Raw genomic sequence first — 24040 nt, 5'->3', positions numbered from 1 at the left:
GCAACTTGGAATTCCCAGGGTGCCAAGATGCCCAGAGCACCTAAACATGAGGGGGAGATTTATGGCCGAGACTAGACTCTACACTGGACACCAATTTCTTTGGGAAACTTCCCCTCCCTCACTTCCACTTCCTGCAGTTCAGGTGAGGCTGTTTCTACCCCTTGGTTCTACCAATAAGCATGTGACCAGGCCTGGACAATGAAAGCATTGCCTTCTTCGAGTGACAATGATTGGTTCAGAGATGAGCCATGACTTGACTTCATCCAATCAGAGTGAATGCTGCAAACTTCAGCATTTCCAGGATGTGACCCCCTTTCCCACCACACTCATACCTGGTAGGATGCAGGCCTGGAGTTACTGGTTGCCATCTTGCTATCAAGTAGAGACTAAGACTGAAGCCAACTCACTGAAGAACAAAGCCAAGAGTGTCAGGCCTCTATGCGCAAGCCCGGGAACCCAGAAAGTCTGAAGTCCTGCCTGCCTTGGCTGATCATCCCCTACCCCCCACCTGCGTTCACCATTATCCCTGATCGACCAGCAGAGCTTCCCTGGACATTAAGCTTCTCACCCCACCCTGCCATCTTAACTGTTATTATGATAATGTGAACGCTGCTCACCCCACCCTGCCATCTTAACTGTTCTTGCTCTGTGAATATCCCTCCATACCACCCTACTACCTTAATTACTCATGCCTTATCCCACCTGCAATTGTAACTAAACTTAGATACTCCTCGCCCCTACCCCCACTACTGTAACTGATCTTACCCCTTAACACCCCTGCCCCTTCCCCAAAAATTTGCCCCAACCCATAAAACCAACTCCTATCCCACTGCCCCTCACTGACGCCCTTTTCAGCCTCAACCCACCTGCACCAGGTGGATAAACAGCCATGTTGCTCACACAAAGCCTGCTTGGGGGGGTCTCTTCATTCAAAGAGCGAGTTTTAACAAAGAGATGGCGAGTGACTATGTCTGGTAACCTCATCTGAGATCCTGAATCCAGCCAGGTCTGAAGCCAATATTTTTCAGTTACTTACCCCAGTCCTTTTCAGTACTTAAGCCAATAAATTGCCTTTCCTATATAAATCAGTCTCAAATGGGGCTTCTGTCATTTACAAATCAAAGAATCCTAGGCCGGGCACAATGGCTCACACCTGTAATCCCAGCACTTTGCAAGGCCAGGGTGGGAGGATTGTTTGAGCTCAGGAGTTTGAGACCAGCAACATAGCGGGACCCCATCTCTAGATAAAAAAGAAGAAAAAGTATACATACAAATAAAAGAATCCCAAGTTTCTCAGTGTTTGGAGAGGCCTGTTTGAAAGACAGATTTCCAGTTCCATGCCCAAAGATTGTGGCTAAAACACACGTGCGGGGACCTTTGGAACAAGCTCCTCCAGAACCCTCGATGTAGGCAATCCTGCCTTTATAGTCTGAGACTCTCTGGCCCAGGCTTTGGGAAAGAATAGTCTCTTAATTCTGCATGGGAGACCAAAGAGACCCAGTCTTTTCCATCACAAAGCCCCAGTTACCTTCTTGGCAAAGAGTAGGGAAATACCTTCCATTCTTTCCCAATGACCCTGGAACTGAGAAATGCGACAGTTGATTTCTCAATCAGATTATTCCACCACGTTGCACTTTCAGTAACTGTCCTTGCCCCATCATGTTGCTAAAGTGTTCAGGTTGAACAGTGTTAGGAAGAACACTCAAGCAAAAACTGGTTTGCAGCCAAATCCAGAGACTGCAAACCCCAGTGGCTTCAGGGGCCAGGCAGGGAGAGTAAACGTGGGAAACAATAGGAAGTAGTCCCGTCTGTGGGGAACAGGAGAGTTCTCATGCCCCAGCCTAATAAATGAAAAAATTATTTATATACCACAGTGGAACCAGAGATGCACCTAAAACCATCGGGACCTGGTTTCTCTTTTTCATCTCACTACTCTGTCTCTGATGTGGCTTCATTCTCAGAGAATTGTGGGCTCCCAAGCCAACATCCCAACAGTTTAGAAACCACAGCAGAAATGTTTCTCTTTCTCAATTGCAACATAAATCCTGGGTGAAACTGTTACTGGCCTGTTTGAGTTCAGATGGTCATCCCTGAATCGTCACTGTACCTAAAAGAGGTATGGCGGTGTCATTGGTCAGACCCGAGTCTGACCCATCGTGGAGTTGGCGAGTGGGGTTCAGGCCCACCTTAGCCCTACAGACTGAGACTGGGGAACGGGAAAGAAAGTTTCATGCCTTTGTTTGGGCTCCTTCAGAAGCAGACTCTGAGATGAGGACTTGAGGTATAAGTGGATTATTTGGGAGATGATCCCAGAAAGCACCATTAGGGGATTGAGGGAATGAGACAGAGAAGAGAAGGCTTCCAAAACAGGAAGTGTTATCAAGCGTTACCACTGTGGACAACTGGAGCGCAGTCCATCCGGGAACTCTGGCAGCCAGTGTGGAGCACTGTTGTAGTCTATTTTGTGCTGCTATCACAGAATACCCCAGACTGGGCAATTTAAAACCACAGAAGTTTATTTGGCTCATGGTTATGGAGGGTGGGGAGTCCAAGGCATAGTGCTGGCATCTGGCAAGGGCCTTCGTGCTGCATCATTCATGGTGGAAGGTAAAAAGGTAAGAGAAGGCGAGGGCGAGCAAGAGATTGAACTTGCAGCCTTAAGCCCTTTAATAATCAGCATTAATCTATTCTCACGAGGACTCCATTAGGCTCCACTCCCCAACACATTTGAATTGGGGATTCAGTTTCCAATACATGCTTTTGGGGGGACACATTCAAACCATAGCAAACATAGACCTCAGTGTTATCCCATCTTAGGGCTGAGGGAGCTGGGGTATTTATCTGCCAGTGTCTGTTACTCATTGTCTGACAGCTGCTACCAGGAGTGTTTTTGCCCAGAACTTCTAGCCTGGAAGAGCAAAGTGGTCCCTACTGGTCTGAGAAAGTCCTCAGACAAACAGATGAAGCTTGGGTCAGCGTGCATTGAAGGTTAGGACAATGGCCAGGGCACCAATGGCCTTTGCTTCATTGTCTGAAGAAAAATTGGGATGCTATAATCAGAAGAAGGCACTGATGTTGGACAGGTCAAACAAACATGTTCATCCAAGGAGTGAACTGGTTGGCCCACTCTGTGTCTGAGTCTATTAACCAAGAAATGGCAGGGAAAGGCATACTCTGTTGCTTTCAGGAACTGGTGTGGAAGCTGCACTTGTCACTTTTGTTCACATCTCACAGGCCAGGATGTGGTCAGATGGCCACGTCTATCTGCTGAGAAATGTAGCTTTTGGCTGTCCAGCCAAATCTCAGGGATTCTGGCTGTGCGTGCGGGCTCGCTCCTCTTATCCCAGCACTTTGAGAGGCTGAGGTGGGAGGATTGCTTGAGCCTAGGAGTTTGAGACCAGCCTGGACAGCAAAGTGAGACCCTTGCGTTTACAAATAAAAAATTTAAAAATTAGCTGGGCATGTTGTTGCATACAGGTAGTCCCAGCTACTTGGGAGGCTGAGGCAAGGGGATTGCTTGGGCTCAGGAGTGCAAGGCTGCAACGAACTATAATCGTGTCAGGGCACTCTGACCTGGGTGACAGAGTAAGACCCTTTTTCAAAAAAAAAAAAAAATTACAGTAATTCTGCTGCTTGAAGAAGGGGAAGGGCCGGGTGCGGTGGCTCAAGCCTGTAATCCCAGCACTTTGGGAGGCCAGAGTTTGCAGATCACAAGGTCAGGCTAACACGGTGAAAACCCATCTCCACTAAAAATACAAAAAAATTAGCTGGTTGTGTTGGTGCGAACCTGTAATCCCAGCTACTTAGGAGGCTAAGGCAGGAGAATGACTTGAATCTGGGAGGTGGAGGTTGCAGTGAGCTGAGATGGTGCCACTGCACTCTTTCCTGGGCAGAGCAAGACTCGGGTTAAAAAAAAGAAAAAAAAAAAAAAAAAAAGATTGGGGGAAGGAAAGGCCAAATGTTGTTTTGGTTTTTCCTGGCAAGACTTTGTGTTTATATACCAGAAGGAATGCCTTCACAATGGACTTCAGCCTACATCTCATTATCCTGAACCGCGTCTCACCGCCTCCACTGGAGAATCAATTATTCAGCTTCCTGGTCTCTCTAAAAGAAGAAGGCAAGGGGAGGGAGATTGGGAGTGGAGAGTTGGGCAGGATGATCAACCGATCTGGTTTGCCTAAGACTAAGCGAATTCTGGAGGCGTGGGATTTTCAGTGGTAAAACCAACCTCCAGGATCTGCAGCCATACCCCATGTGGCTGGAGGCCGTAACTCCAGTGGGGGTGCTGTTGTCCTCTCTGTCCCCCCTCCTCCTAACAACCCTCTCTTTCCCTTCATCACTTCCTCTTCAACTAAAAGGTGGCCAGGTCCTCTGCTAAGCCCTGTGTCCGCTTACACTCTGTCCTCACGGTTGGACCTCCTTGGCCCCCAACTCTGCCCTGACGTCTGGGAACCTCAGCAGTGCCAGAGCCCCTCTTCAGCTCTCAGCAACCCCCTTACTTCCACCATCTTGTTTCCGGCCATCTTGGGTCCTTGGAATCCAGAGTTTGCAGAGGCGGAAGTGGAGAAGCTGGAGAGAGAAGGCACTTGCTGGTCTCACTGAAGCAGTCAGGACTCAAACTCTCAGCCCAAGGCTCTTCGCTCTTCACGCCTCAAAACCTTTGGTGCCTGTTATTGAACTAGCTTGATATTTCTCCAGCTCTGAGGGGATGACCTCCCTCCAAGATGCCTGAAGGTCAGCAGAAGGCAGGGGGCATGGCACATATGGGGCCTCAAGAAATAGTGCAAAATACCTTTGGGCCCCCTTCTGGCTCTCAAATGACCTCGGGCCGACTTGACCTGTCCAAACAGAAAGAATTCAGGAGTATTTCCCTCCTCAAACCTGTTCCCCTTCCAACCCCTTACCAGTAGGGGTGGTTTGGACCCCAATAATGACATTTTTATATAACTTGGAATTTATTATTATTATTATTTTGAGACAGAGTCTGGCTCTGTTGCCCAGGCTGGAGTGCAGTGGCACAATTTGGGCTCACTGCAACTTCTGCCTCATGGGTTCCAGTGATTCTCCCGGCTCAGCCTCTTGAGTAGCTGGGATTACAAGTGTGCATCACCATGCCTGGCTAATTTTTGTATTTTTTAGTAGAGATGGGGTTTCACCATATTGGTCAGGCTGGTCTTGAACTCATGACCTCATGATTCGCCCGCCTCGGACTCCCAAAGTACTGGGATTACAGGTGTGAGCCACTGCACCCGGTCTCTTTTTCCTTTTTTTTTTTTTTTTAAAGACAGTCTTACTCTGTCGCCCAGGCTGGAGTGCAGTGGTGCAATCTCGGCTCACTGCAACCTCCACCTCCCAGGTTCAAGCAATTCTCGTGCCTCAGCCTCCCGGACAGTTGAGACTACAAGCCTGGGCCACCACACTGGCTAATTTTTGTATTTTTAGTAGAGACAGGATTTCACCATATAATTTGGAGTTATACAGCACCACTACTATCTAGATTTGGGGCCGAATAGTTCTTGAGTGGGGGTAGGGGTAGGGGCTGCTCTGTTCACTCTAGGATGTTTAGAGGCATGTCGGATCTCCACCCACTAGATGCCCAAAAATCTCTTCTCCCCAGTTATGTCAATGCCTCCAGACATTGCTAAATGTCCCCTGGGAGACAAAAATCACTCCTGAAGCACTGATCTAGACAGTCAATATTTCCTTAACATAAAAAGTGGAACAAGAAGCAACTTCAGAAAACGAAGTCCCTTTCATTGAGTACCCACCTTCTATGGAAAAACCTCAAGGTTGCTACTCAAATGCAGCTTGGAACAAAGGCCCTGGCAACCCCTGCCAGCCAGTTGGCTTCTCGCAGTGGGTCACACCCTGGGATTGCTGGCACCACTGCCACTCTCCCCGCCCCCTCTCATGGGCACAATGGGACTCTCTCTGGCTCTGACCTTCTTCACACCCAGCACTTAACTCCATTTTCCTGGACTGGGGAAGTCCTTTATGCTGTGGGCAACTTTGTTTGTGCTAAGTCAACAGAAAATGCTTCTTGGCCTCTACCCTCCTGAGAGCACGTGGTGCATTAATCAGCTTAACCCAGAGTTCCCCAAGCTTGGCACTACTGACATTTTGGGTTGCCTCACGCTTTGCTTGTGGGACCATCCTGTGTGTTGTCTGATGTTCAGCAGCATCCCCAGCCTCCACTCACAGACGCCAGAGGCAACACCACACCCAGTGTAACCAAAACTTTCTCTCTAGGGAAAAAAATCACCCCCAGTTGAGAAACGTTGTCAACTCCTACTAGGAACCACTGAGGTTAGTAATATTATTATTACTAATTTAATTATTTGTTATTTATTATTTTTTTTGAGACAGAGTCTTGCGCTGTTGCCTGGGCTGGAGTGCGGTGGTGTGATCTCGGCTCACTGCAACCTCCGCCTCCTGGGTTCAAGCGATTCTCCTGCCTCAGCCTTCCGAACAGCTGAAATTACAGATGCCTGCCACCACATCTGGCTAATTTTTTGTATTTTTAGTTGAGACAGGGTTTCACTATGTTGCCCAGACTGGTCTCGAACTTCTGACCTCAAGTGATCTGCCCGCCTCGTCTTTCCAAAGTGCTAGGGTTACAGGTGTGAGCCACCGTGTCCGGCTATATTCTTATTATTTTAGAGATGAGGAAATCAGGATTATAGGTGTGATGACTTGTTCAGGTGTAAACGGCAAAGTTAGGGATTGGAATTTCTCCCAAGCCAGTGATTTTCTTTTTTTATTTCTCTCTTTTTTTTTTTTGACCCAGAGTTTCGCTCTTGTTGCCCAGGCTGGAGTGCAGTGGAGAGATCTCAGCTCACTGCAACCTCTGCCTCCTGGGTTCAAGCACCACTTCTGCCTCAGCCTCCCGAGTAGCTGGACATACAGGCGCCCGACACCACACCTGGCTAATTTTTTATATTTTTTATAGAGACAGGGTTTCACCGTGTTGATCAGGCTTGTCTTGAACTCCTGACCTCAGGTGATCCACCTGCCTTGGCCTCCAAAAGTGCTGGGATTACAGGCGTAAGCCATCACACCTGGCCTAAATCAGAGATTTTCAAATTCGCTAGCTGATAAACGTCACTGGGGCCCTTGCTAATGGAGGCCTGGCCCCATTCCAGAGCCACTGCATCAGAACCTTTAGGAAAGAGTCCAGGAGTTCCATATTCCCTACAAGATTCTTTCCTGACAACCTGCAAGCATCAATATCTAACAGCCGATAGCCTCTGTTTTTATAGCTTTTCTCACATGAAACCCCACTTTATGTTGCCTAGGTTGGTCTCCAATTCCTGGGCTTAAGTGATCTGTTCACCTTCGTCTCCCAAAGTACTGGGATTATAGGTGTAAGCCACTGTGCCTGGTCTTTTAGATGTTTTTAGAGTTGCACCGGCTATTTGTAGGAGTGATCATAGCACATTACAGCCTTGAACTCCTGCCTCAGCCTCAGAAGCTGGGACTACAGGCACGCTTAGGGTGTCCAGTTTGCCATTTCAGAGAAGAAACTGAAGCACAAAGAGATTGTGACTTACCCAAAGCCACGTAGAAAGTGAGAATAGGCCGGGTGCAGTGGCTCAAGCCTGTAATCTTAGCAGTTTGGGAGGCAGAGGTGGGAGGATTGCTTGAGTCCAGGAGCTGGAGACCAGCCTGGGCAACATGACTAAACCCCATCTCTACAAAAAATACAAAAAGTAGTCGGGTATGGTGGCACTTGCCTGTAGTCCCAGTTATGTGGGAAGCTGAGGTGGGAGGATCGCTTGAGTTTGGGAGGTCAAGGCTGCAGTGAGCCATTATTGCACCACTGCATTCCAACCTGGGTCACAGAGTAAGACCATCTCAAAAAAAAGTGAGGTCAGGCATGGTGGCTCAGGCTTGTAGTCCCAGCACTTTAGGAGGCCAAGGCAGGCAGATCCCCTGAGGTCAGGAGTTCGAAACCAGCCTGGGCAACATGGTGAAACACCGTATCTACTAAAACTACAAAACTTAGCTAGGCATGGTTGTGGACACCTGCAATCCCAGCTACTTAGGAGGCTGAGGCAGGAGAATTATCTGAACCCAGGAGGCAGAGGTTACAGCAAGCTGAGATTGCAGCACTGCACCCCAGCCTGGGCAATAGGGTGAGACTGTCTCCAAAAAAAAAAAAAAAGTGAGAAGAAAAATAAATAAATAAAATTTAAAATAACCAAAAATAAGAAACAGAAACACACACACACAACCAAACAAAAGAAAACAAGAAAAGGAAAAAAATGAAACAAAAATAAGCCAGAAAAAAGAAAATGAGAAGAATGTCATCATGTGCCTAGACCCATCCCTGCCAGGTAGATGTCTTGGAGTTGTGATTTGAGTAGATAAACAAGACGTACACATTTTCCTGTGCGTTTGCAGCTACACACACACACACACACACACACACACACACACACGTGTGCATATGTTTGGATACACAAACACAGGGGCTGGGGAGAGGCCCAGCCTCTCCTTAGACACATTGTTGTCCAATGTCCCCCACCCCAACTGGGGTTCTGCAAGCAAAAGAGAAAGAACAGGACGAGCATTCAACAGGCAACCCTTAGGCTTTCCATGGACCTCACCTCATTTGATAGACAGAAAAGTCCCTACAGCAAGTTCATTGGCAGGACTAGGCCTGGGCCCACTCTCTGGGCCAGCCGACTCCACACCACCTGTTACAACTAGAGATTGAGTGTCTGCCGGAAGCTGTTTCCTGGGGAATAGCAGCCAGCTTTTGGCCACGCAGGAGCTGTTTATCCCCCACTGCCGCACCTCCCGGGGATCTAGCCAGGACCTGCCTGCTTGAGTAACAGGTTGTGACCCTATGGTCACCAGGGCACTTGCTGCCCATTGAAAGTCCTCATGAGTCATCCTCCCAGGTTCCAAGGGAAGAAGAAAAAATGTCCTAGATAGGGGTCCCTCTCAGAAAGAAATAAAACATTGGCCCAGGGCCCAGACTTTCAGGGAAACCAGCTGGCCTGCTTGTGGGTAGGGGGTGAGGAGGTCACCTTGAACTGAGATCTCTCTGGACAGAACTGCTTTCTTATTCAATCATTCATTCATCATCTATTTATAGACATGACATTTATTCATGCATTCAGCTAATCTTTATTAGGAGGGGCAAAATAACTCTCACTTCTAACCTACACATATTTTAATTGTTTATATTCATTATTATATAAGTATGTCTGCTTTCATTTTTTCTAAGCTTTGTTTTTAATTAATTAATTATATTTATTTTTTGAGATGGAGTCTCAGGCTGGGCACGGTGGCTCACAGCTGTAATCCTAGCACTTTGGGAGGCCGAGGTGAGTGGATCACCTGAGATCAGGAGTTCAAGACCAGCCTGGCCATCAGGGTGAAACCCCATCTTTAAAAAAAAAAAAAAAAAGTAAAAAAGAAAAAAAAGAAAGAAAAGATGGAGTCTCACCCTGTCACCCAGGCTGAAGTGCATTGGCATGATCTCAGCTCACTGCAACCTCTGCTTCCAGGGTTCAAGCCATTCTCCTGCTTCAGCTTCCTGGGTAACTGAGATTACAGGTGCCTGCCACCACATCCGGCTAATTTTTGTATCTTTGGTAGAGACATGGTTTCACCATGTTAACCAGGCTGCTCTCGAAGTCGTGACTTCATGATCCACTCGCCTCGGCCTCCCAAAGTGCTGGGATTACAGGCATGAGCCACCGTGCCTGGCCTAATTAATTAATTTATTTAGCAATCCCAGGATGAAGACAGATTTTACTATTTTAAAATAACAGGCCAGGAATGATGGCACACACTTGTAATCCCAGCTACTCAGGAGGCTGAGGCTGGAGAATCACTTGAACCCAGGAGAAGGAGGTTGCAATGAGCCGAGATCATACCACTGCACTCCAGCCTCAGCCACAGCCTGTCTCAAAAAATAAAAAAAAATGGAGAGAGACAGGCTGTTTTCTGATCCAGAGGACATAAATGCCTCACTGGCAAGATAGAAGATCCCCAGTTCAGACAGCTACCTGGAGAAGTTGACCTCTAAGCTGAAAACTCAAGGATGAACGTTGCCAGATGACAAGGAGGAAATGACCAGAAGTGGTGCTCCGGGCAAAAGGACCAGCAAGTACAAAGGTCTGGAGGTCATGTCTTGTTTCCGAAAATGAAAGTGTTTGAGATCGATACTGTAGGAAGTGGGAGAGGAAATGATGAGGTCAGAGAAAAAGAAAGGCAGGAAGTCCACTTAAAGGAATTGCAATTTAACCACCCCTATTCATTGCTTCCCGCCCTCATCCCACTCCCAGGACCATGCCTCAGTCATGGGGTTTTTACGCTCTCTCACTTCAAGCTGGGCACAGTTTCTGTATCTCAGCCAATGTGTCATTCATCAGCAGATCAGGTCATCCCCTCACCCGATCCACACCATAGTTCCAGAATGTCAGCTGATCCTCATGAATTGGACCACAAAGCTTCCAGAGTTTTACCAGGCAAAGAAACCTTACATTGAAAATCAAGGGAACCTTAATAAATATTATACCGCTGGGTGCATCCCCCACAGATAGGCAGGCAAGTTTTGTTCAATTGGAGGCATTTTATGACTACGTCTAAAGCCACCATTGTTTTTTTTTTTTTTGAGAGGGAGTCTTGCTCTGTGCCTGGGTTGGAGTGCAGTGGCACCACCTGGGCTCGCTGCAACCTCCTATTCCCAGGCTCGAGCAATTCTCCTGCCTCAGCCTCCCAAGTAGCTGGGACTACAGGCCCACACCACTAAGCCCAGCTAATGTTTGTATTTTTAACAGAGACGGGATTTCACCATGTTGGCCAAGATGGTCTCAATCTCTTGACCTCACGATCTGCCTGCCTTGGCCTCCCAAAGTGCTGGGATTACAGGCGTGAGCCACCGTGCCCAGCCAAAGCCACCATTTATCTGAGTGTGTCCTATCTCTAGCAGCTGGGTCTTGTTTCATGCTCAGAGGAAACTTATGAGGAAAATGCTTTTGCTATCCCCACTTCACAGAAGAGAACTGAAGCCTGGAATGTCAGACACTGCCTCAAATCTCTCTCTCTCTCTTTTTCAATAGAGACGGTGTTGGGGGGGGGGTTCACCATGTTGGTCAGGCTGGTCTCGAACTCCTGACCTCAGGTGATCCACTCGCCTCGACCTCCCAAAGTGCTGGGATTATAGGAGTGAGCAACTGCATCCAGCTACACTTGCCTCAAATCTCATATCACTTTTTTTTTTTTTTTTTGAGACAGGTTCTCAAGCAGCCACCCTGACTAGAGTGCAGAGGCTGGAACACAGTTCGCTGCAGCCTTGACCTCCTTGGACTCAGGTGATCCTCCCACCTCAGCCTCCCAATTAGCTAGGTCTACAGGTGTGTACCACCACACCGGCTAATTTCTGTTTTTTTTCTAAGACGGAGTGGAGTCTCCATAAGTCGCCCAGGCTGGAGTGCAGTGGTACAATCTCAGCTCTCTGTAACCTCCGTCTCCTAGGTTCAGGTGATTTTCCTGCCTCAGCCTCCCAAGTAGCTGGAATTACAGGCATGTGTCACCACACCCGGCTACTTTTTGTATTTTTAGGTATTTTTAGAAGAGATGGGGTTTTGCCATGTTGGCCAGGTTGGTCTCAAACTCCTGATCTCAGGTGATCCACCCACTTTGGCCTCGCAAAGTGCTGGGATTACAGGCATGAGCCACTGCACCCGGCTGCGTGACTAATTTTTAAAAATTATTTGTAGACAGCACTTTGGGAGGCCAAGGCGGGTGGATCACGAGGTCAACAGATCGAGACCATCCTGGTCAACATGGTGAAACCCCGTCTCTACTAAAAATACAAAAAAAAAAAAATTAGCTGGGCATGGTGGCGCGTGCCTGTAATCCCAGCTGCTCAGGAGGCTGAGGCAGGAGAATTGCCTGAACCCAGGAGGCGGAGGTTGTGGTGAGCCGAGATCGCGCCATTGCACTCCAGCCTGGCTAACAAGAGCGAAACTCCGTCTCAAAAAAAAAAAAAAAAAAAAAATTATTTGTAGAGATGAGGCCTTGCTGTGTTGTCTAAGCTGTTCTCTAACTCCTGGGCTCAAGAGATCCTCTGACCTCAGCCTCCCAAAATGCTAGGAGTATAGACTGATACTTACAATAGAGACTGATACTTACTACAGTGAGCCACTGTTTAATCTTTACTATAGAACATCCCCATTTACCACATGGGAAAACTGAGGCCCAGAGAGTTGAAGCAACTTGCCAGAGACACAACAAAAGTAAGGGAGTGCTCATACACTGCTAGCAGGAATGTAAAGTGGGGCAGCCGCTTTGGGAAACAGCCTAGCATTTCCTCAAAAGGCCAAACAAGCTGGTGCAGTGACTCAAGCGCCTAAAATCCCCGCACTTTGGGAGGCTGAGATGGAAGGATCACTTGAACTTAGGAGCTTGAGACCAGCCGGGGCGACCTCGATAGCGAGACCCCGTCTCTATTGAAAAAAGAAAAAAAAGTGTAAACATAGGGTTACCATATCACCCAGCAATTCGCCCCCAGGATATACTCAAGAATGGAAAACATACATCCTCACAAAATTTGTACATGAAAGTTCACTGCAGTATTATTCATTACACCTCAAAGTGAAAACAATCCAAATATCCGACAAGTGATAAATAAGTATATATATCTATATTTTTTTCGACTGGTAATCCATTTATTAAAATAGCTGACTTAAGCATCTGCAATGGTGACTTTCACCTCAACTCCTGGCTCAATACTGATGGAAGTCGTCAGCTTAACAATCTCAGGACTGTGCAAGTCAGTGAGTTGCTTGTGGATTCTCATCTGGAAACGATCCCATGTCTTAGAACCTTCACCACAAGGAGTTTTTCTTGTAGTGATTCTCAAAGTCTTGGTAGGCATCTGAACTGGTCCTTTCACTTTGAGATTCTTTTCCTTTGCTCCTCTGATCAAGTCAGCACATACCTTCTCCAGGGATTTTATGTTGCGGTTTGTTAGTGTGATTTGAATCTGGTGAATTGCCACCTCCGGCTCCACAGGTGTTTTTCTGGTATCCTTAAAATCCATGGCTGCTGCGTGGCTTCCTGACCAACTTGTTCCTTGGCAAGAGCGAACAGCAATGAGCCAGGAGCAGGAGTGTGTGGACCAACAGTTACGACCACGTCTTCCTCAAAGAGCCTGTATATATATATACATATTTTTTTTTAAGACGGGGTTTCACCATGTTGGTCAGGCTGGTCTTGAACTCCTGACCTCAGGTGATCCACCTGCCTTGGCCTCCAAAGTGCTTGGATTACAGGCATGAGCCACCACGCCCGGCCTATATATATATTTTTTAGACAGAGTTTCCTTCTGTCATTCAGGCTGGAGTGCAGTGGTGTGATCTCGGCTCACTGCAGCCTCTGCCTCCTGGGTTCCAGCAATTCTCTTGTCTCAGCCTCCTGAGTAGCTGGAATTACAGGTGCCTGCCACCATACCCAGCTAATTTTTCTATTTTTAGTAGAGATGGGGTTTCACCACATTGACCAGACTGGTCTTGAACTCCTCACCTCAGGTGATCCGCCCACCTCAGCTTCCCAAAGTGCCGGGATTACAGGCATGAGCCACCATGCCCGGCCTATAAATGAATAAATAAATGTATAAATCCATACAATGGAGTCTTATTGAGTAATAAAAAGAAATAGAGGTTGATACTTACTACAATACAGATTAATTGGAAAAACGTGTTAAACAAAAGAACAGGCTGGGTGCAGTGGCTCATGCCTATAATCCCAGCACTTTGGGAGGCCGAAGTGAGCGGATTGCCTGAGCTCAGGAGTTTGAGGCCAACCTGGGCAATATGGTGAAACCCCGTGTCTCCTAAAATACAAAAAATTAGCTGGGCATGGCAGCGTGCACCTGTAGTCCCAGCCACTCAGAAGGCTGAGGCAGGACAATTGCTTCGACCTGGGAGGTGGAGGTTTCAGAGAGCCAAGATTACGCCACTGCACTCCAGCCTGGGTGACAGAGCAAGACTGTTTCTAAAACAAAACAAAACAGAAACAAAAGAACATTATAAAGGAGCATATGGCCGGGCGCGGTGGCTCAAGCCTGTAATCCCAGCACTTTGGGAGGCCGAGGCGGGTGGATCACGAGGTCAACAGATCGAGACCATCCTGGTCAATATGGTGAAACCCCGTCTCTACTAAAAATACAAAAAATCAGCTGGGCATGGTGGCGCGTGCCTGTAATCCCAGCTACTCAGGAGGCTGAGGCAGGAGAATTGCCTGAACCCAGGAGACGGAGGTTGCGATGAGCCGAGATCGCGCCATTGCACTCCAGCCTGGGTAACAAGAGCGAAACTCCGTCTCAAAAAAAAAAAAAAAAAAAAATAAAAAGAGCATATGTTACATGATTTCATTTATATGAAATGTCCAGTACAGGCAAATCTATAGAAGCAGAAAGTAGATTAGTGGTTGCCAGGGCAGGGGTATTTTGGAAAAAAAAAAAGGGGATTGACTGCTAATGGGTATGGGGTTTCTTTTGGGAGCAGTGAAAATGCTCTGAAATTGATTGGGGATTTGGCTGCACAACTCCAAATGTGTGAAAACCCATTAAGTCATACACTTTTTGTGTGTGTGTGTGTGAGAGACAGAGTCTCACTCTGTTGCCAGGCACTGGGCTGGAGGGCTGTGGCACGGTCTCTGATCATTGCAACCTCCACCTCCCAGGTTCAAGCAATTCTCCTGCCTCAGCCTCCCAAGTAGCTGGGACTACAGGCGCACACCACCGTGCCCAGCTAATTTTTGTATTTTTAGTAGAGATGGGGTTTCACCATGTTGGCCAGGATAGTCTCGATCTCTTGACCTTGTGATCCACCTGCCTCGACCTCCCAAAGTGCTGGGATTACAGGCTTGAGCCACCTCGCCCGGCCTAAGTCATACACTTTAAATAGGTAAATTATGTGGTATCTGAATTATATCCCAGTAAAGTTCTTATAGGAAAAAGTTGTTTTTTTTTTTTTTTAGAAGGAGACTCACTCTGTCACCCATGCTGGAGTGCAGTGGTGATCCACCTGGTGCCCCACCCTCTTCGACCTCCCAAAGTGCTGGGATTCAAGCGTGAGCCACCACGGCCAGCCTAGGAAAAAGTTTTAAAAATATAATAACAGGAGCCAGGCGTCTAGCACTTTGGGAGGCCAAGGCAGGTGGATGACTTGAGGTCAGGAATTCAAGACCAGCCTGGCCAACATGGTGAAACCCAGTCTCCACTAAAAATGCAAAAGCTAGCCAGGTGTGGTGGCAGATGCCTGTAGTCCCAGCTACTTGGGAGGTGGAGGCTACAGTGAGCCGAGATCATACCACCGCACTCCAGCCTGGGTGACAGAGCAAGCCTCCATCTCAATAATAATAATAATGGGCAGTCTGTGACCATGACCTAAGCCATGATCTGTGTTTGAACATCTGCACTTACTATATGCTAAACTAGCCTGATCCAAAAAGAGCAAGGAGGGGAGCAGAATACATTAGCTCATACAATTGAAAAGCCCATGAGTATTTCAGGCATGGCTGGATCCAGGAGCTTAAGCAATGTCAGTGGGACTTTGTCTTGCTCCATTTCTCCAGTTCAGATTTGCCCTGTGCTGCCTTCCTTTTCAAGTAGGTGACAAAGATGGCCTTGGCATCTCTAGACTGCTGAGCTCTTACTACCCTGAGGTAGTATCTTTTCACTTACAGTGTTTAGTGGAGATCGGATGGAAGGTTCACATTGGCTTGGCTGGCATCACCTTTGAATTAATCTCCGTAGCCAGGATAATTTTCTGCTCCGGTGGGCTAAGACTGGGTGACACGACCCATTCTAAATCCAGGTTTGTGGTCAGCTTCACGCAAACTATATAGCTTATAGGGGTGGGGTGGTTCCCCAAAGGAAAATTAGGAATCTGGGCAGGCCCAAGTCACAGATAGCCATAGTATTCAGACACTGTGGACACTGCTGCCCAGGTTTGACCCTTGCTTTTGACCCTTCCACATTGCCAGCTATGTGACCTTGGCAAAGTTCTTTTTTTTTTTTTTGAGATGGAGTCTCATTCTGTTGCCAACGCTGGAGTGCAGTTATGTAGTTATGTGATCTTGGCTCACTGCAACCTCTGCCTCCTGGGTTCAAGTGATTCTCCTACCTCAACCTCCCAAGTAGCTGGGATTACACATCTCCACACTGAGCTAAATTTTGTATTTTTAGTAGAGATGGGGTTTCACCATCTTGGCCAGGCTGGTCTCAAACTCCTGGCCTCAGCTGATCCACCCACCTCGGCCTCCCAAAGGGCTGAGATTGCAGGTGCGAGCCACGGCGCCTGGCCAAAGTTCTTAACCTCCCTGTGTTTCAATGTGTTTGTCTGTAAAATGGACTCGCTGTACCTCCCTTGTAGTGGGGTTGTTCTGAGGCTAAAATGAGACTGAGTAAAGGGCTTAGAATGATGCCTAATGGGCCGGGTGTGGTGGCTCACGCCTGCACATTGGGAGGGCGAGGCAGGCGGATTGCCTGAGCTCAGGAGTTTGAGACCAGCCTGGGCAACATGGTGAAACCCCATCTCTAGGAAAATACAAAAAAAATTAGCCGGGCATGGCAGTGTGCCCCTGTAGTCCCAGCTACTCGGGAGGCTGAGGCAGGAGAATCACTTGAACCCAGGAGGCGGAGGTTGTGGTGAGCCGAGATCAGGCCACTGCACTCCAGCCTGGGGGGAAAAGATAGAATGACAGGCTTGGGGCCACCAGTGGTGCCTCTACTTCACCCATCAGGGCACACGTCACTGTGTGGTAATCACGTAACCCCATCAGACTTCGGGCTCATCTTTGACTCTTGGCACCTGATAGAAGGCCTGGCCCAGCAGGGTTGCATCTAGGGATATAGGTCTTGAAGTTCATGAAATTTTAGAAAAAGAATACAAAACTATAAATATGAAATAGTTAAGGAAGTATTTATTGACAAAGGAAATAATTGTTTATTTCCATTTACTGGACACTTGAAGAGTCAGGATCCTTTCATCTGAGATCTCTTTAGGCAATTTACCAGAGATATCAACACAAAGCCTGCTCCTCCCTCACCACAGAACACTCTAGAACTCCCAACACCACCCAGTACTGGTAAATTATAGTAAATTTACCTTTGGGCCTAATATAGATTCTAAATAAATGACTGTTGAATGACTGACTGATTCTCTAGCTACACCCCAGATGATCCTTTTTTTTTTTTTTTTTTTTGAGACAGAGTTTCACTCTTGTTACCCAGGCTGGAGTGCAATGGCGCGATCTCGGCCCGGCAATCCTTTTTTTTTTTTGAGATGGCGTTTTGCTCTTGCTGCCCAGGCTGGAGCACAATGGCATAATCTCGGCTCACTGCAACCTCTGACTCCTGAGTTCAAAGGATTCTCCTGCCTCAGTCTCCCGAGTAGCTGGAATTACAGGCATGCATGACCACACCCAGCTAATTTTGTATTATTTCTAGAGATGGGGTTTCACCATGTTGGTTAGGCTGTTCTCGAACTCCTGACCTCCGGTGATCCGCCCACCTTGGCCTCCGAAAGTGTTGAGATGATGGGTGTGAACTGCTGTGGCTGGCCTGTCAATATTATTTTAATGATAGTTGCTCCTTCTCAGTCTTTCCTCACATATTCAGATACGCTTTTTCTAGGCACGTTCTGGTTCTGTCACATCAGCCTCCTGAGTAGCTGAGACTACAGGTGTGTGCCACAATAATTTATTTATGGGAGTCTTGCCGTGTGTCCCAGGCTCGTCTCTTACTTCTGGCCTCAAGCAATCCTCCCAACTCAGCCTCCCAAAGGGTTAGGATTACGGGCGTGAGCCACGCACCCAGCCCTCCCTCGCACATTCAAATGACCAACTCCCTTGGCTTCTTCAAGTCTGCTTAAATGCCACCTTCTCAGGAAGTCGTTTTCTGAGCACTCTATTAAAAATTGCAACCTGTGCTCAAACACGTCTTGCACTCACTATCCCTGTCTCTACTTAAATGTTCTCCATAGCGGCCGGAAGCGGTGGCTCACACCTGTAATCCCAGCACTTTGGGAGGCGGAGGCATGTGGATCACAAGGTCAGGAGATCGAGACCATCCTGGTCATCATGGTGAAACCCCGTCTCTGCTAAAAATACAAAAATTAGCCGTGTGTGGTGGCATGCACCTGTAGTCCCAGCTATTCAGGTGGTTGAGGCAAAAGAATCCTTGAACCCAGGAAACAGAGGTTGCAGTGAGCCAAGATCGTGCCACTGCACTCCAGCGACAGAGCAAGGCTCCATTTCAAAAAAAAATTTTTTTCTCTCCATAGCACTCATACCGTCTAACACATTGTGTATTTACTTGTTTATTTTTATTTTTTTGAGACAGGGTCTCACTCTGTCACCCAGTCTGGAGTGCAGTGGTGTGATCATGGCTTACTGAAACCTCCATCTCCTTGGCTCAAGCAATCCTCCCACCTTAGCCTCCCAAGTAGCTGGTCCCACAAGCATGCATCACCTCACCTGGCTACTTTTTGTATTTTTCATAGAGAAGGGGTTTTGACATGTTGGCCAGGCTGGTCTCAAACTCCTGGGTTCCAGCAATCTACCCGCCTCAGCTTCCCAAAGGGCTGGGTTTATAGGTGAACCCATGCTGAGCAACTTATTTATTTATTTTCTATTTCCCTCCACCAATAAATCAGCTCCAGGACAGCAGGGACCTTGTCTGTTTTCTACACAGATGCATTCCCAGCACCTAGCACAGTGCCTAGTAGGTAAGGTACCTGAATGTATGATTGAATCAATGAATGAATCCATGCATGCATGAATGAAGTATCTTTGTACCAACCATGAGCCATGTACATGTTAGGTGCCTACAACTTGTCGTTTGAATTAATGAATAAAAGAACAGACAGCACCAATCCTCCTTGTGTGTTTGATCTGAGGTTGATCTGAAGCTACTGCCCAAGGCTACGAATTGAAATTTCCTTCTAAACAAGTCTGTCCCACAGTTCCGGTGTCTAATAATATGGACAGTCAGGCTGCCTGGCACCAGACTGGACCCAGATGCAGAAATGGAATCAGGCCACATTACAGGGGCAAGGAGAGCTTTGTGGCCAAAGGCTCTAGGGGTGGGCACCAAGTCACGAATCTGAAGGGGAAGTTGATTGCTGTAACTTGAGCTGAAACGGAAACTGCGGTGGCTGGCAAGGAAGAGTTGCCACCTGTGCCCCTCGGCCCCTCGGCCATTGCCGGCTTCCAACAGACCACAAAGACTTTTGGAGGGAAAGTTTTTTATTGAAGTGTAACAGACATACAGAAAAATGCACAAATAAGAAAAGTGCACACAGGAGTGATGGCTCGATACATTTTCACAAAGGCAACACAGCAGGGTAACCGGGCCCCAGCTCAAGGGACAGAACATTCCCAGCCCTGGAGAAGCTCCCTTCAAGTCATTTCCATCCTCAGCGATAACCGTTACCCTGATTCCAACAGCAGTGATGATTTTTACCGGTTTTTGAACTTGGTGGAACGGCAGCACACGACACGGATTCTTTTGTGTGTGACTTGCTACGAACTTCATATGTTTGTAGCAACTGCCTTTTGACCCTGTCTGTTCCTCCATGCCCTCAAGGAGAAAAAGGAACCTAATAAACGTGAAATAAAGCCAAATACTACTTGCTTGACTGCTTTAAATGTGCCATCCGGCTGGGCATGGTAGCTCATGCCTGTAATCCCAACACTTTGGGAGGCCGAGGCGGGTGGATCACTTGAGGTCAGGAGTTCGAGACTAGACTGGCCAACATGATGAAATCCCATCTCCACTAAAAATAGAAAAATTAGCCAGGTGTGGTGGCACGGGCTTGTAATCCCAGCTACTTGGGAGACTGAGGCAGGTGAACTGATTGAACCCATGAAACAGAGGTTGCAGTGAGCCAACATCGCACCACTGCACTCTAGCCTGGGCGACAGAGGGAGACTCCATCTCAAAAAATTTTTTAAATAAATAAATAAATAAGTGTGCTATCCATTCCTTCACGCTTCAACCACCCAGTGGGCTGGAACCGTTACTGCCTCCATTTCAAAGACGGAGAGACTGAGGCACAGAGAGCTTAAATCATTTGCTCAGCCAGGAAGTGAAAGTCTGTATTTAAACCCTGTTCTCTCTGATCTCTAAGCTCATGTTCTTACCCAGCACGCACTCCTTATCAATAAAATGACCATGTATTGAATACCCTCTTTGGACTGGATACTGTACTTCAGCTTTATGTCCATTGTCTTATTTGATTTTCTTAGTCCTTGATGAGTAATATACCATTATCCTTGCTTAGCAAATGATGAAAGCAGGGTTCAGAGAGGTTAAGGAACTTTCCCAACATCACACAGCCCAGGAAGGCATGAAATAAAAATGTAAACTCTATTTTATTGATTCCAAAGTCCAGTGCAGAATGATATCAGTACCTAGCATTTATGTGCATCTTTCAAATATACCTTCTGAGGCCCAGCATGATGGCTCATGCCTGTAATCCCAGCACTTTGGGAGGCTGAGGTAGATGGATCGCTTGAGGTCAGGAGTTTGAGACCAGCCTGGCCAACACAGTGAAACCCCGTCTCTACTAAAAGTACAAAAAATTGGCCAGGCATGATGGCACACACCTGTAATCCTAGTTACTCGGGAGGCTGAGGCAGGAGAATTGCTTGAACCGGGGAGGCAGAGGTTGCAGCGAGCCGAGATTGCACCATTGCACCCTAGCCTAGGTGACAGAGCAAGACTCTGTCTCAACAAAAACAAACAAACGAACAAAAATATACCTTCTGAGATTTTTTTTAAAAAAGAGACAACTACAATAGCAATTACGTCTTATGGAGCATCTCAGAGTCGGATGCTTTGGTCAAAGATTGCAAATGATCCCCTAATGTCTGTTCTTTTCTTCTCTCTCCTAGTAAGAGTTTACCTATTTTTAGCTTGGCACATGGCTTCCCATGGCTTTACTATCTATCCCAGCCTTCCTTGTGGCTAGGGGTAGCCACACGACTAATAGCCAGTGGAGAACTCTTCCCTGGCATGCTCACATGGCTCATGTAAACTCCAGCATTACATTGTTTATTTAACCTCTTGGAAATTGGGATTTAAATATTTGTTTAAGCCAGGTGTGGCTGAGGTGGGAAGATCATTTGAGGCCAGGAGTTAGAGACGAGCCTGGGCCACATAGTGAGACTCCTGCCTTTACAAAACAAATTTTTTAAAAATTAGCTGTGCACAGTGGCATGTGTCTATAGTCCCAGCTATCTGAGGTGGGAGAATTACTTAAGCCTGAGAGGTTGAGGCTGCAGTGAGCCTTGATTGTGCCATTGTGCTGCAGCCTGGATGACAGAGCAAGACCCTGTCTCAACGTATGTATATACCTCCATCTATCTCTCCATTCATCTATTTATAGCTATATCTCTCATCTCTCTCTCTATATATACATACATACATATTTAACAAATATATAAATATACATTTTTTTTTATTTAACAAAAGCAGGAAGTAAACAGACACAGTGGGTGGTTCATGCCTGTAATCCCAGCACTTTGGGAGGCCAAGGCAGGAAGATCGATTGAGGCCAGGAGTTTGAGATCAGCCTGGGCAATATAGTGAGACACTTATCTCTACAAAAAGTTAAAAATTCTCTTAAAAACAGAAAACAGGAAGATAGGTATTAGAGTCACCTTGGGTGTGTATTGGGAGAAGAACCTAGGACAGGAAGGACACTAATGGGTTTGTGTTGGGTAAACAAACCCTATTTATTGGGAGACCACCTGCTCCAGGAGAAAAGACACTAGGTGAAGACAGGAAGCTGGGTGCTGCTAACTGAATGACTTGGGGCAAGGCCCTTCCCATACCTGGAGATAGACAATAAAAAATATATTGTATACACACACACACAGACACACACACATACACACACACCATATATATTTCTTCATATTTCTTCCCCCGAGAAGGAGTTTCACTCTTCTTGCCCAGGCTGGAGTGCAATGGTGCGATCCCAGCTCACTGCAACCTCCACCTCCCCGGTTCAAGTGATTCTCCTGCCTCGGCCTCCTAGGTAGCTGGGATTACAGGCATGTGCCACCACGCCCAGGTAATTTTTGTATTTTTAGTAGAGATGGGATTTTGCCATGTTGGCCAAGCTGGTCTTGAACCCCTGACCTCAGGTGATTTGCCTGTCTCAGCCTCCCAAAGTGCTGGGATTACAGGCATGAGCCACCGTGCCTGATCTTTATGGTATATTTTTAAGATACTGGTTCCTTGTCTGCAGAGTGAAGATTTAGATTACATCTACCTTTTGGTTTTCTCTACTCACTATGAATACCCCTATCCTCTCATAACATCACCCCAATTTCTCTGGGAGCCCCCTTCTTTGCACCCCGTCCATGTGAAAGGCAGGCAGCACTAACCTTATCCTTGGCGTCAGGGAAGGCTTAATGCTCCATGCCGGCCAATCAGCAGCACCCTTCGTCCCTCTGTCCATAGGGATTGGCTCAGAAATGGGCATGTGCCCCATGTGGACCAGTGAGTCATGCCTTGGTTTTTTGCTGGCATTGCTTTGCTTCTGCTGTGCTAGGCCAGTGTGAAGAGGGTTTGAAGCTCAACGGTGGCCACCACTGTAAGAGTGAACGACTGAGCCCTGGTAACTTACAGGCCCCTGAAACCAGCTGTACCTGAAGCCAGCCACACATTTTGAACATATTATTTGTCATATTTGTCATGAGTCAATATGGTTAATCTTTGCTGTTTTTTGGTTTTGAAATGGAGTCTCACTGTCACTCAGGCTGGAGTGCAATGGCACCATCTCAGTTCATGGCAACCTCCATCTCCCAGGTTCAAGCAATTCTCTTGTTTCAGCCTCCTGAGTAGCTGGGACTGCAGGCACGCATCACCACTCCCAGCTATCTGTTTTTGTATTTTTAGTAGCAACAGGATTTTGTCATGTTGGCCAAGCTGGTCTCGCACTCCTGACCTCAAGTGATCCACCCACCTCGGCCTCCCAAAGTGCTGGGATTACAGGCATGAGACACCACACCCATCGTCAATATGGCTCATCTTTGGACTTCAGTCACTGTAGCAGATGATGTGGCTTCTGCATCCATATCCTCTTGGCACTCACCCTTTTGACGCACGGTGACTGGATGGCTTCCAATTTCCACACCTATGCTTGCAGCCTGAGGGCTTTGCTCTCATACAGGCTCTGTACACACAGTCTGAGAATGCTGGGGGCTTCACCCTTCCCTACAAGCAGCCCTTAAGCAATGAGTGACAGGGGTCGGTGTATAAATGTCCCTACTCCCTTGCCCTTCACCTGGATAATTCTGAGGTGTGTTTCACTCTGTGTCCCAGAGTTCCCCAGCAGGGTTGAATGCCAGCTGTCCAGAGTGACAACCTGCTCAGGAACTGACCTTCGATTGGCTTCTTTCCCTTCCCTGTGTCACTTCCCTCCCCCACCAGAGCTTCCTGTTATCATTTCTCAAGTAAACAATTTAATATCTGCACACAAATTCTTGTCTCAGATCTGCTTCTGCAGGAAACCAACCTAAGCAATTCCTAAGATTGGTTTTTCATCACGCACAGCTGAAGCTGCTTTGGCAGACGCATGGTTCAAGAATTCTTTTAAAATATTTGCCTCATAACTGTATTTTTCCAGCCTGCTTTTCAGCTCGAAGGAAGTGTATGCACTGTCAGTTGACTTACCAGGTGCATGGCAGAAAAGGACCCAGTAAGAGAAAGCCCCCAGTGTGGTCCTGGGACAGCAGAGTAAGCCCCACCTTCGCTGCCTCCTCTCTTCCTCATGCTCACACAATAACCTTTCCCAAACCTCTTCATTCCAAGGCTCCAGCCAGCTCCTCCACCCACCCCAGGAGATAACCCCAGTTCCTTCCTCGGACTCTTTCATCTGCAAGGCCTCGGTGTTCTGTCTGGCCGATGATAAGGATATTCCACGTCATTTTCCTGTCCCCGACCTTTGAAAGAACCCTACCCATCCAGGGCCTGTGATGTAGACTCAGACCGAGATGT

The 24040-nt window shown here is 47.4% G+C and overlaps 1 pseudogene across 1 annotated transcript; it reads right to left on the bottom strand.

Moving 5' to 3' along the window:
• Window positions 1-12678: 12678 nt before the first annotated feature.
• Window positions 12679-13126, bottom strand: LOC116535128 (annotated as a pseudogene). The gene has a single exon (XR_004262058.1). The product of XR_004262058.1 is annotated as a 40S ribosomal protein S20 pseudogene (transcript).
• Between the last annotated feature and the right edge of the window lie 10914 nt (window positions 13127-24040).

The sequence above is a fragment of the Sapajus apella genome, unplaced genomic scaffold (genome assembly GCF_009761245.1).
Source record: "Sapajus apella isolate SASKATOON/1434 unplaced genomic scaffold, GSC_monkey_1.0 scaffold92, whole genome shotgun sequence".
Lineage (NCBI taxonomy): Eukaryota > Metazoa > Chordata > Mammalia > Primates > Cebidae > Sapajus > Sapajus apella.
This window is presented reverse-complemented; position numbering and strand designations above follow the sequence as displayed.